General features: G+C 49.0%; 1 protein-coding gene across 5 annotated transcripts in view; it reads right to left on the reverse strand.

The window, feature by feature from the left end:
- Positions 1–5695, reverse strand: part of RALGPS1 (Ral GEF with PH domain and SH3 binding motif 1) — a 293688-nt gene extending 287993 nt beyond the window's left edge. The window contains exon 1 of one of the 5 annotated variants that reach the window (XM_083158617.1): positions 5536–5695. The gene's annotated coding sequence lies outside the window, so the exon portion shown is untranslated. The remainder of the gene's footprint in view (positions 1–5535) is intronic. The other 4 variants (XM_083158616.1, XM_083158619.1, XM_083158618.1 and 1 more) reach the window with 4 other exon arrangements.
- Between the last annotated feature and the right edge of the window lie 6658 nt (positions 5696–12353).

The following is a 12353-nucleotide window of genomic DNA, read 5'->3' on the forward strand; positions in this document are numbered from 1 at the left end:
GAGAAGTACTGTGTGCCACCTGTACCTGCCCCGACCACGTCTCTGGAGAAGTACTGTGTGCCACCTGTACAGTTCTGCTAACTGACTAAGCAGTCACTAGATTCCTTCTCTGTAGTTTGTTCTGAACTACCCTGTAAACTGGGGATTAGGGCTACTGGCAATACCCCATAAAAAGAAAAAACACTGGGCGGCCACCTCATGGGTGTGTTGGAAGAGCTGCTAAGCTGCTAATTATTTAAAAATGTTGAGTCCCAACCAAATCATTGAAGAGTTAAGCCAAGGTAACGCCGGGTACTTCAGCTTAACCTTCATAAAAACAAAGCTGTACGTAAAACGTACGCTGGGTACACACTGAGTGCTATGCCATTCAATCAGGAAGGTCGGACTGGGCTGTCATGCAAGTGAAGCAATGTTTAGCTGCATTTACAGCTATAAAAATAGGCCATGAATAAAAAATAAAGAAAATGTTTTACATAGCCACCTTTATTTTTTTTACACCCGTGTACTATTCATTTCTTTACATACTGTATATGCAGGGATTTATGTGTGGACCCCATAGCCACATTTAGAATGGGCCCCTGTCCCAAGGAGTCTGTGCAGCCATTGTTAAATTTTATGCCCCATAATAGTGCCCTAGCTCATGTTACGCCACATTGTAGGGCCGCCAGTACACGTCACGCAACACAGTGCCCCTTATCCACATTATGACATACAGGGTGGTAATCAATTGTTATATCACACCTGATCTCCCGTAAAAAATGATGATAGATCATAGAGCTATATTCAATTTATTTGCATATATTACATTCATTGTGGTCAGATTTAGCAACATATTTCATATTGCATTTCAGCTCACCACCCCCGGTGATAGCAAGCTGAAATGCTGGTGAAAAAAAACACAATTGAATACTGCACACAGTGTTTCCACTTTATATGGTCACATTACAGTGCCCCCTTTTCATACTTTCCCACATTAGCGTTGTATCCCTGTAAGTTGTGCGTAAAGTCCCCACAGCACGAGACCCATTCCAGGTGCCTGGAAGCTGTATACCATAGAATACATTGAGATCCTCCAGTGTCCTTGGCATAAGAAGCAGTGCTAGTTTCCAAGGCAGCAAAGATCAAGAGCTACAGTGCCCCATCTTAAGGCCCCCATACACTACAGCAATTTGGGCCGTTAACCGTTCCCATTGGATCGGGCAGAGAAATTGGCCCAAATCGGATGCATTTCATGTCGCACCACCCCGCATCTTTCAAAACCCGGGCATTATCTCTGTCTGGGCTGTCGCTTTCTGCTGTTGTGCTTCTGTCACCGTGTGGTCTGTATCGCAGCACTGAAATGTAGGCCAGACCTGTGCTAGAAGCACCGTGGACTTGAAAAAGGCAGGGTGCTAGAATGAACACTAAGGCCGGTTTCACACAGTCCGGCTCCTGCCGGACAGGAAATTACCGCACAGCTTAAAAGCAGTGCCGCCCCCTACAGTGTGTGATGGACAGCTCTGTGTCCATTCACACTGGACGGTCACGGCATGGCCGCCGGGTAGCAGTCAGATCTTGCCTCTGCAGCGTGCGGCTGCCGTGCCGTGGCCGTCCTGTTCTGCCCATTCAGTGTGGTGTGGAAGGCAATGGGCGCCTTCACACACACATCACGGAAATTGCCGGATACTTACGCCCGCCCCCATGTGACGAGTAGGGCGGGCGTACACCCAGTCAGACTGGACATGCCAGTCAAACTGTTTGGACCCACCCCCATGTGACGAGGGGGCGGGGACACAGGATCTCCAAACCGGACCATGTGAAAGGTCCTGAAATCCGGCTAAAAACCGGACAAAGTGGGTCCGGCTTTTTTCCGTCCAGTCAAAACCGGAGTGTATGAAACCAGCCTAAGGATACATTTACAAAGCTGAGAGTTCTATTGAAGATAGGATGTTGCCCTTAGCCAATCAGATAATCTAGAAGAGAACAGATGGAATTTGATTGGTTGTCATGGGCTGAATGGTCTCCAAAACATCTGAATGTTCTAAAATAGCTGCAAAGGAATTTTACTATAAAAAAAAAAAAAAAACACCCAAAAATAAAAAAAAAAATTTTTTCCATATCAGACGTAATAGAAGCGTACTATTATTTCCGCAAGTACCTAGAACCCTTAATGAGGACTGTCATGAAGATGCACATGGCATGGACAGCGCATGATAAGGATGACACACGGCCTTGTGTTACCTCCCGGGCTGGTGATTGATGCGCAGTCACTGCCGCTGTAACGCACCCGGTGTACGTGATATGTGGACACATTACAATGGGTGCTAACAATGCGGGGTCTAATCCTATCCGCACAGCGATCGCCAGAGCACCATTCTCTGGCCATTGTAGTGCAAGTTCAATAGGAAATGTGATTTTGTGGCAATGACGGACACATAAAGCATCTGTACAGAACATGGAGATATATTCAGCAAGGGAAACGCTTGATGCCGCCATCTAGATACAACCTAAGAAAAGAGCAGGACACGTTTCATGGGAGCGTTCGTCCAAATTTGAATTTTTTCTTTTACTACCAGCTACTGGGGTCTGTAGTAGTTCTTCATGTCCTCTGACACCCCTTAGTAAATGCAATGCATAGAGCATAGAGTACACTGTGTACACCGTACTCTTTTACGGCGTCCATGTCGACTTTGGGTTACTTGCAGAAGAAGTATTATTTCTGTGTACAATCCGCACCAACAAACATAAACAAACAGGGGATCCCGTAGGTACAATTGCAACAGACCCCTTCCGGTCTTCCCCTAAGCAGTCACCCCGTCATCTATTCTGGGTGCAGCTGCTGTAACATACAAGGCCAGAAGCAGCTCTGCACCAATGTACATCTCTTCTCCTGTATCACATATCCCCGACATCAGATCTGCATCTCTCCTGCACACGCATTGCTGGCTTCCAATCTCGGTTACAGACCCATTTGTGGGGGAGGGGGGAAGCTGCACCCAATCAGTGGAATGCCCTCCATTGCAGAAGACTTTCCTATAGGGGTGATATGTGCCACTTACCCTCTCACATTATCAATCTCCTATACACTGTAAACTTGCGAACTGCGCCCTCACATCGCTTTGTCTGTTTGCTAAAACCCTGAAACGCTTTCTTCCCAATTCCAAAGCCCTGTAATGGGTACGCCGGCGCTACATAAGTAATGACATCAGGGGCCCAAAAATGAAATGCCGCATATATTGTAAATGTTGCAAACTGATAAATTAAAGTCGCCTGATGGTGGAAACTCCCATCACACCATGACTTAAGGAGGCCTCAATGGTTATTAGTCTAGCCTGACGTTACATACGCATGTGTACCTTATACACATAAATAAAACACTTCATGAACAGGGCCTGGCTTCCCTCCATCCTGACCACCTGTACATACCTGCGCCCGTTTAATCCTGCCCCTAATCTGCTAAGAAAGATGCTCTTTGTCCGGCTGAAAGTGCATCCTGGGAGCAACATTAAGTCAGCTGAAAGTAAAATATTACGGGTGAAGGACAGGTAACAATACTCTCCCCTGGCGCCGGTCAATGCCTTATTGTTCCCTTCTTTCAACACAGATGAAGGGTTGGCTTTTAAAATTTGGCTACAAATTTGTTCTCAGGGAAGGGACAATGCACCAGTCAGACGTTCCGCTGCGTCTACGGGAAAGCGGCGTTCCGGCCTACGACTGAGCCCCGCAGATACAGCTTTACCATGCAACAAAATTATTACATAATCTATAAACAACATGGTTTTGATATGAGAAATAAAAAACGCAGAACAAGTCACAGTCTACACCACCTGAGGGGAACAGACCAAAGCCAACCAAAAACACTTCAGGTACTGTAGGGGCAGCTGTCAAATGGGATGCACATTAAGGTAAGAGAACAAAAGGGATGCACATTAAAGGTAAGAGAACAGAGTGTGGAACAAAATGACGACATGGGTAGGAGGTCGTCATGTCAAATATCGACATTGCCAGAATGTCAAAAGGTGGCATGTTGACCATGCATTTTTCCTTTAAGGGGGCAGAAATCCCTAACAAAACAAAAGAGAGGGGACGCGGTACACTTTGACAGTGTCCATGTCGACATTCGGGACAAAAACCATGAAAACCTCAACCATTTGACCTAATGCTTGTGTCGACCTTAGCAATGCTGGCCTGCAGGTTCTACAAAGTTTCAGGAAACGGAAATACCAGTCACCCGGAGTCTTGGTCACACACCGACACCTATGGTACGTGTCCCAGTGTGTCTGTATACGGACACCATACACGCCGAAGCAGGAGTGCTGACACACTACATAATAACATATAGTAGCAAGATGACTGCTATGTTCTGGGAGAAACAAACAGTAATTGGTACCTTTAGAAGAAATCTACCATAACATATCTGTAAATCAGTCACCTGCCGCTGCTGGGACTCAAATTAGTCCCGCACACGCCGACAGAAAATCTATAAATTCCATATAGAGCCTGGTCCAAGTCTCATCAATGTACGCTTTATTAGCAGTCAATAGGCTTATATGGGGGTGGGGCTAGGCGTACTCTCTGGCCTATTGGAGTAAGTTAAAGGGCAAAAGTGGAAGTGTTACCCATAGCAACAAGACTTCAGATATTTACCTTGTATATAAACCATGGAAGTGCGCCTATGGCATCCAATCAGAATCCAGCTATGATTTACCCAGTATATGCCCATGGCAATCAGATGCCAGCTATCATTTTCTACAGTGTATAACACGATAGCTATAGGGGCCCATTCATCAGCGATAAAACTCATTGCATATGATAAATGGGGCTGCAGACAGTCAGCCCCTAACTGGCATTTTCCAAGCAATAGTCATAACTGTTTTATCATCCATAACTAGTTTTATTGGTAAATGAGACCCTTTCTTTTTACTAAAAGGGGTGCAGAGAGGTGTATGGTCAGATGTGTGCAATACTGGAGAGAGGGAGATGGAACATATGCAGGACATGTATATGGGGAGGGCGGGGGGAGTGTGTGTGTGTGTGTGTGTGTGTGTGTGTGTGTGTGTGTGTGTGTGTGTGTGTGTGTATATATAAAGGGGGCATACGTAGGAGGGGCAGCACATGTATATAGGGAGGGAGTGTGAATGTATATATTTATAGGAAGGGGACATAAGCACAGTAGGACATGCATATGGGGAGGGGAGATAGATAGATTAGATAGATAGGGGGCATACGTAGGAGGGGCAGGACATGTATACAGAGAGTTGGTGAATATATATATATATATATATATATATATATATATATATATATATATATATGTGTGTGTGTGTGTATGAAGGGGCCATGCATGCGGATGGATGGGGTGTATATGTGGGACATGTATATAGGGAGGGGGGTGTACATATGTTTGGGAAGGGGAAGTGTATATAGGGAGGGGGTGTATATATGTAGGAGGGGGGGGCGGACATGCATGCGGGTAGGGTGTACATGGGAAGGGGTCATATGCCGGAGGGGTGATGGAGAAGGGGTGCTTCATATATGATAATGACAGGTACTCACCTCCCTGTCCCCGCCAGCAGCGGCCTCCACTCCCCGGCCTCCCTCCAATGCGCCGTTAATCCTCCAGCAGGAACATGGCAGTCCCGACACATTGAGCCCGATTTCAGCAGGAAGCGTCAGGTGCAATTGCAGACGACAGGACGTCCGACCAATCAGCAGCCGGGTCTATCGGAGCACAACAAAGTGTCAACAAATCACAGCAGGAGAGGCGGGAATAAGCAAATGACTGTGTCTGGAGCAGTGCGCAGGTGTCTCGAGTCTCTCCCTCAGACCCAGTGTGATGGTGTGCAAGGAGGGCGGGCACTGTCACCACACTGAGACCCATACATACAGTGTCATAGGGGTCATTTACTAAACCTTCTATACATGACAAGAGGTGATGTTGCACATAGCAGCTCATCAGATTGTGTGTCTGTAATGTTTCTATTGCAGCCTAGAAAATGACATAATCTGATTAGTTGCTATGGGTACTATATTGGCTGGCACACAGGGTAACATGGCACTATATGGGCATACAGGGTAACAGGCACTATATGAGGGCACAGGGTAACATGCACGATAGGGGCGCACAGGTTAACAGGCGCTATATGGGCGCACAGGGTAACAGACGCTATATGGGCGCACAGGGTAACAGGCGCTATATGGGCACACAGGGTAACAGGCACTATATGGGCACACAGGGTAACAGGCGCTATATGGGCGCACAGGGTAACAGGCGCTATATGGGCGCACATGGTAACAGGCGCTATATGGGCACACAGGGTAACAGGCGCTATATGGGTGCACAGGGTGACAGGCACTATATGGGCATACAGGGTAACAGGCGCTATATGGGCGCACAGGTTAACAGGCGCTATATGGGCGCACAGGGTAACAGGCGGGCACACAGGGTAACAGGCACTATATGGGCATACAGGGTAACAGGCGCTATATGGGCGCACAGGGTAACAGGCGCTATATGGGCGCACAGGGTGACAGGCACTATATGGGCGCACAGGGTGACAGGTGCTATATGGGTGCACAGGGTGACAGGCGCTATATGGGCGCACAGGGTAACAGGTGCTATATGGGCGCACAGGGTAACAGGCGCTATATGGGCGCACAGGGTAACAGGCGCTATATGGGCGCACAGGGTAACAGGCACTATATGGGCGCACACGGTTACAGGCGCTATATGGGCGCACAGGGTAACAGGCACTATTTGGGTGCACAGGGTGACAGGCACTATTTGGGCGCACAGGGTGACAGGTGCTATATGGGCGCACAGGGTGACAGGTGCTATATGGGCGCACAGGGTAACAGGCACTATTTGGGCGCACAGGGTAACAGGCGCTATATGGGCGTACAGGGTAACAGGCGCTATATGGGCGCACAGGGTAACAGGCGCTATATGGGCGTACAGGGTAACAGGCGCTATATGGGCGCACAGGGTAACAGGCACTATATGGGCGCACAGGGTAACAGGCACTATTTGGGCGCACAGGGTGACAGGCACTATATGGGCGCACAGGGTAACAGGCACTATTTGGGCGCACAGGGTAACAGGCACTATTTGGGCGCACAGGGTAACAGGCGCTATATGGGCGCACAGGGTAACAGGCGCTATATGGGCGCACAGGGTAACAGGCGCTATATGGGCGCACAGGGTAACAGGCGCTATATGGGCGCACAGGGTAACAGGCGCTATATGGGCGCACAGGGTAACAGGCGCTATATGGGCGCACAGGGTAACAGGCGCTATATGGGCACACAGGGTAGCAGGCGCTATATGGGCGCACAGGGTAACAGGCGCTATATGGGCGCACAGGGTAACAGGCGCTATTTGGGCGCACAGGGTGACAGGCACTATATGGGTGCACAGGGTGACAGGCGCTATATGGGTGCACAGGGTAACAGGCGCTATATGGGCGTACAGGGTAACAGGCGCTATATGGGTGCACAGGGTGACAGGCGCTATATGGGCGCACACGGTTAGAGGCGCTATATGGGCGCACAGGGTAACAGGCGCTATATGGGAGCACACGGTTACAGGCGCTATATGGGCGCACAGTGTAACAGGCGCTATATGGGCGCACAGGGTAACAGGCGCTATATGGGCGCACAGGGTAACAGGCGCTATATGGGCGCACAGGGTAACAGGCGCTATATGGGCGCACAGGGTAACAGGCGCTATATGGGCGCACAGGGTAACAGGCGCTATATGGGCGCACAGGGTAACAGGCGCTATATGGGCGCACAGGGTAACAGGCGCTTTATGGGCGCACAGGGTAACAGGCGCTATATGGGCGCACAGGGTAACAGGCGCTATATGGGCGCACAGGGTAACAGGCGCTATATGGGTAAACAGGGTAACAGGCGCTATATGGGCGCACAGGGTAGCAGGCGATATATGGGCGCACAGGGTAACAGGCGCTATATGGGTGCACAGGGTAACAGGCGCTATATGGGCGCACAGGGTAACAGGCGCTATATGGGTGCACAGGGTAACAGGCGCTATATGGGTAAACAGGGTAACAGGCGCTATATGGGCACACAGGGTAACAGGCACTATATGGGCGCACACAGTTACAGGCGCTATTTATATATTTCAGTAAAAGGTACAGTTCTTAGTTAACACATGTCGTCTTTACTGTCTCAGATGTATGATATGGCTGGTGTGAATGTGTTCCTAAAACACCCCCACTATCCACGCCACCCTGAAGCGTGGTGAGCGCAGCGTGCCCCTCCGACCTTTTCATACCCCCACTATCCACGTCGGCTAGGAGATTATCTTATATAGTGTGGCGAGCACAGCGAGCCACCGAGCCCAAAGCGTGGCGAGCGCAGTGAGCCCCTTGGGGGGACGCGCGTTACTTTACATGTATTTCGCATCCCCTCGCTTCTTCGGGCTCGGTGGCTCGCTGCGCTCACCACACTATATAAGTTCAACTCCACGCCGACGTGGCTAGTGGGTGTATCAAAAGGTCGGAGGACGCATTCCGCCGCCACTCGCCACGCTTCAGGGTGGCTTGGATACTGGGGTTGACGCAATGGCATAGTAAGCACCCATCACATCACATGGCATGGGTACTTATACAATGAAATATTGCATTTGTTGCCATGCGATCCTATGCGATATTTCATTGTATAAGCACTCCTGTGCACTCAGTATGGACATTATACACGGTAATGCGATGCAATGAGATTTTCCTATGCAGAATAGCCCACTAAGCTATTTTCTTAGTAGGCGCCGTGCTAGGAAACAAGTACCCTAATGTATAAAGAATCTGTTGTATTTTACATTTTTTGCACCAGTTCTTATTATCCACTTGATAGACTTTTGCAAAAATATGGAAGCTGCCTCAGAGCAACCCAACCTAACCTCAAAGGTTCAGTAGTACAGTACCATGATATTCGATTCATGTTCAAGAACTGGTTTGTGAAGCAATTGGTTTATAGAAATGTGAAAGTTTACTATTTACCTGTAAACAGTGAGATGATGCTCTGTCTGTATACACAACACTCTACATGGATGCAGGGACTGTGACCAGCCGTCTGTGTAATCTGTTCTTTGTCTTCCGTGTCCTTGGAATTACAATGAAACGGCAATTGTGCAATATACAGTAGTCAGTACATTTACTGACAATAATAAAAACATTGAAACTTATGTCCATTGGTTCAGCAAAAATCGGAGGGGGCCAGAGAGTGCAATTGTCCAGTAACTACCGTAAGGCTTTACCTGCCGGGAGCCAGGGCTGTTGGAACCATTGAGGAAGACGTGTGAGTGTAAGTGGTCAAAGTTGTATTGTCTCACCAAGTACCTGTAGTGTACCTGTAAATGGAATATACTGTGCATGTCCAATATTAAACAAATCCCTCTCTCACCAATTTAATACAAATCTATTCGGAAAGGTCGTCTTCCTTCCGAGTCGTCATTTCATATTCTTGGTGGGTAAAATAAAACATGTCAAGCTGTGACACCACCTGTAATCTCTCCTCAGATCTGTAATGCTTAGAATTATTCTTGACGACACTTGAGCTGCCCTCTCCATGTCGGTTCTGAGAGGGGTGTGATGCAGCAGAAGTATATGGGGGCATGTCGACCTGATATCATTATCTAGCCAATGGCGTAACAATAGCCCGCTGGCCCCGCGGTGGCTGGGAGGCGTGAGTAAGTGTGGGCGTGTGGGGGGGCTGCGGGGCAATTGCTGGGCCACTGCATCTGTGGCCAGGACCCGCAGATAACCTGTCTGCGGTGTCGGCGCTCCTCCTGACTCCTGCAAATAAAGACTGGTGCTAGAGGAGGCGGCGAAATCGTACCGAAAACAGGTACAATTCTGCTCTTTTTACATACGATTGGTCATATGATGCGTTAAAATTGGGGGATTGGAGCCCAAATCAGCCTGGTGTGTACCCATACTTACACTGCATGATGTGGTGGCAGCTATATTGATCCTATTATATACCAGTGCTATTGTCATATTCTAAGGAACTTGCCAAAAGGAGGGGGTTTGCGGGCAACCAGAAACCCCCCTGCATTTGCCTATGGTTACGGACATTTTTTTTTTATTTTAGGGGCGGGGCCATGACAATGCCATTCAATGTGAAACAAATCATCAGCTCCCTGCAGATGCGGATTTTTCACACAACCAATCAAGACCACTGCTAGTGCCAGTGGGTGTGAAGGGGCCCATAAAGATGTCCTGGCTGTCCAAAACGTTTCCAATAGAGCGTTTCGGGACTACCTCTTTACGCCATGACATCGCATGGACCTGACCGCACTTTATCTGTTTTCATCCACTGTATGTGGGCAGTCTAGTTACTGTAAATGTTACACAGTTATTACCCCTTGTCCAAAACACCTAGATCCTGATTCAGATTGGTACACAATGTGCCAACGGTCACACAGCTGTGCATTTATCGGTAGACTCTGCACTCACCAAGGTACTCTATCGATGCTGGCTGCAATCAGCAGCAAAGATATAGTGCTATGGGTTGTTGGAGGAAACAGGGCCCCAAACTGGTATCTTGCCCATGACGTCTAAATCCGACTCTGGCACCACCCGGTTTTTACTAACCTCCCAGCTGTCTTGGGAGATTAGGCAAGAACACTTCCAATAGGAGCATGCGATGTGTGTTGTTGTCCTCTCCCTGTGACCAAACCATGGATTCATATGACATACCTGTGACCGCGAGAGCTGACTCTCTGGGTATTTCATTACGTGAGTGTGACGTGCAGACGTGTGGGTTCCCTGTAGGTCAGTTCTTGGTAATCACGGCCTCCGAATGTTACCTGTAGCCAAGAAGAAACCTTAATAGCTTGATTTGGACACCAGCCTTTATCTCTGAATCATTTATAGATCCAGGGGTGTCGACAGATCTGCCGGGGCCAGGTAGTATGAGGGGGTGTGGACAATGGGAGGGGGCGTGACCACGCCTCTGTAAAAAAAATTATGTGGGTGGCAGGGTGTGGGTGGGATTGCACATTTGCACAGTGAGAGAGAGGACAGGTTGCGGCTGCAGCTTCCTCTCTCCCCACCTCAGCACACAGCACTGAGCAGCATTTGCTGGGCTGGGGGGAAAGTCTGTGCTGCAGGGACAGCCTGTTCTTTCTCTCCCATTGCCTGGCTCTCTGCAACAGGGGAGGGAGGTAGCATACCCCGGACCGCTCCATCAGACCCGGAGCTAAAAGCACCCCCCCCCCCCCCCCAACCAACCCGCATAGATCACTGTATAGGCAGGGCCGGAAGTGTGGAAGACAACAGAGTCAGTGGCCGCTGGGGTCTCTGCTGTGGGACACTTCCGTCTCTGGGCGGACGCAGGAACGTCCCCTGAAAAACATGTTCCCGCGGGAAAGTTGGGAGGTATGTGACCCTAACCCACCCTGCATACTCACTGATCGGGATGCCAGTGTCCTGGCTGCCAGGGTGGTTGACCTCATCCCAAATGAACATGTTGACATTTAATATGTCAATATGTTGCAAACATGCAATTTGCATGAAGACTTTTCGAATGTCGATTTAGAGACTGCGTACCAATGACTACACACTACACATACACATACACACACACAGATCCACACAGACACACAAACTCACAAGTTCCAAAATCTTTAAATGTTACTGACAGATATATATAAAACAACAATGGTGAAATGGCGCCCTGGGGGCAGGTCTTATTACAGTGGCGTAACTAAGTTTTGGGCGCCCCCCCCGCCGCCCTGCCAAGCACCCCCAATCCCCCGCCGCCCATGCAAACCCCCCCCCCCCCAATGCCCTGCAGCCTTACCTATCGCGCTGGTCCCGGCGGCTCCGTTCTTCTGCTGAGGACCACCACAAAATGGCCGCCCCCATACAGCAGACAGTTTCAGAGAACTGTGTGCTATATGGGGGCGGCCATTTTGTGGTGGTCCTCAGCAGAAGAACGGAGCCGCCGGGACCAGCGAGATAGGTAAGCCTGCGGGGTATTGGGGGGGTGTAACTATAGCACCGCAGCCCCCGGCGCCCCCACATGCACAGCGCCCCCCCCGTGGTGGCGGAGGCTGCGGTGCTATAGTTACACAGCTGTCTTATTAATATATAACCTTGATTGGCACTCACTCAACAATAATAATAAAAAGTCCCAAAGTCCTTGAGTGTATTTATTTTCATAAAAAATTCATAAAAGTTGATAAAATTTCACTCATACCCCTTTCAGACAGAAAAGTCTGAAAATCCCGGCAAATACACAGCATTTCAAATGCCTTGACATTTTTCCGGGAGCAGCCTGACCCCCTTTACACAGAAGAACAAATTTCTACCCGGTAATTTGCTGAATAACATGGGTACTTCTTCTGTGTG

This window comes from Crinia signifera, chromosome 9 (genome assembly GCF_055691185.1).
Source record: "Crinia signifera chromosome 9, ASM5569118v1, whole genome shotgun sequence".
Taxonomy (NCBI): domain Eukaryota; kingdom Metazoa; phylum Chordata; class Amphibia; order Anura; family Myobatrachidae; genus Crinia; species Crinia signifera.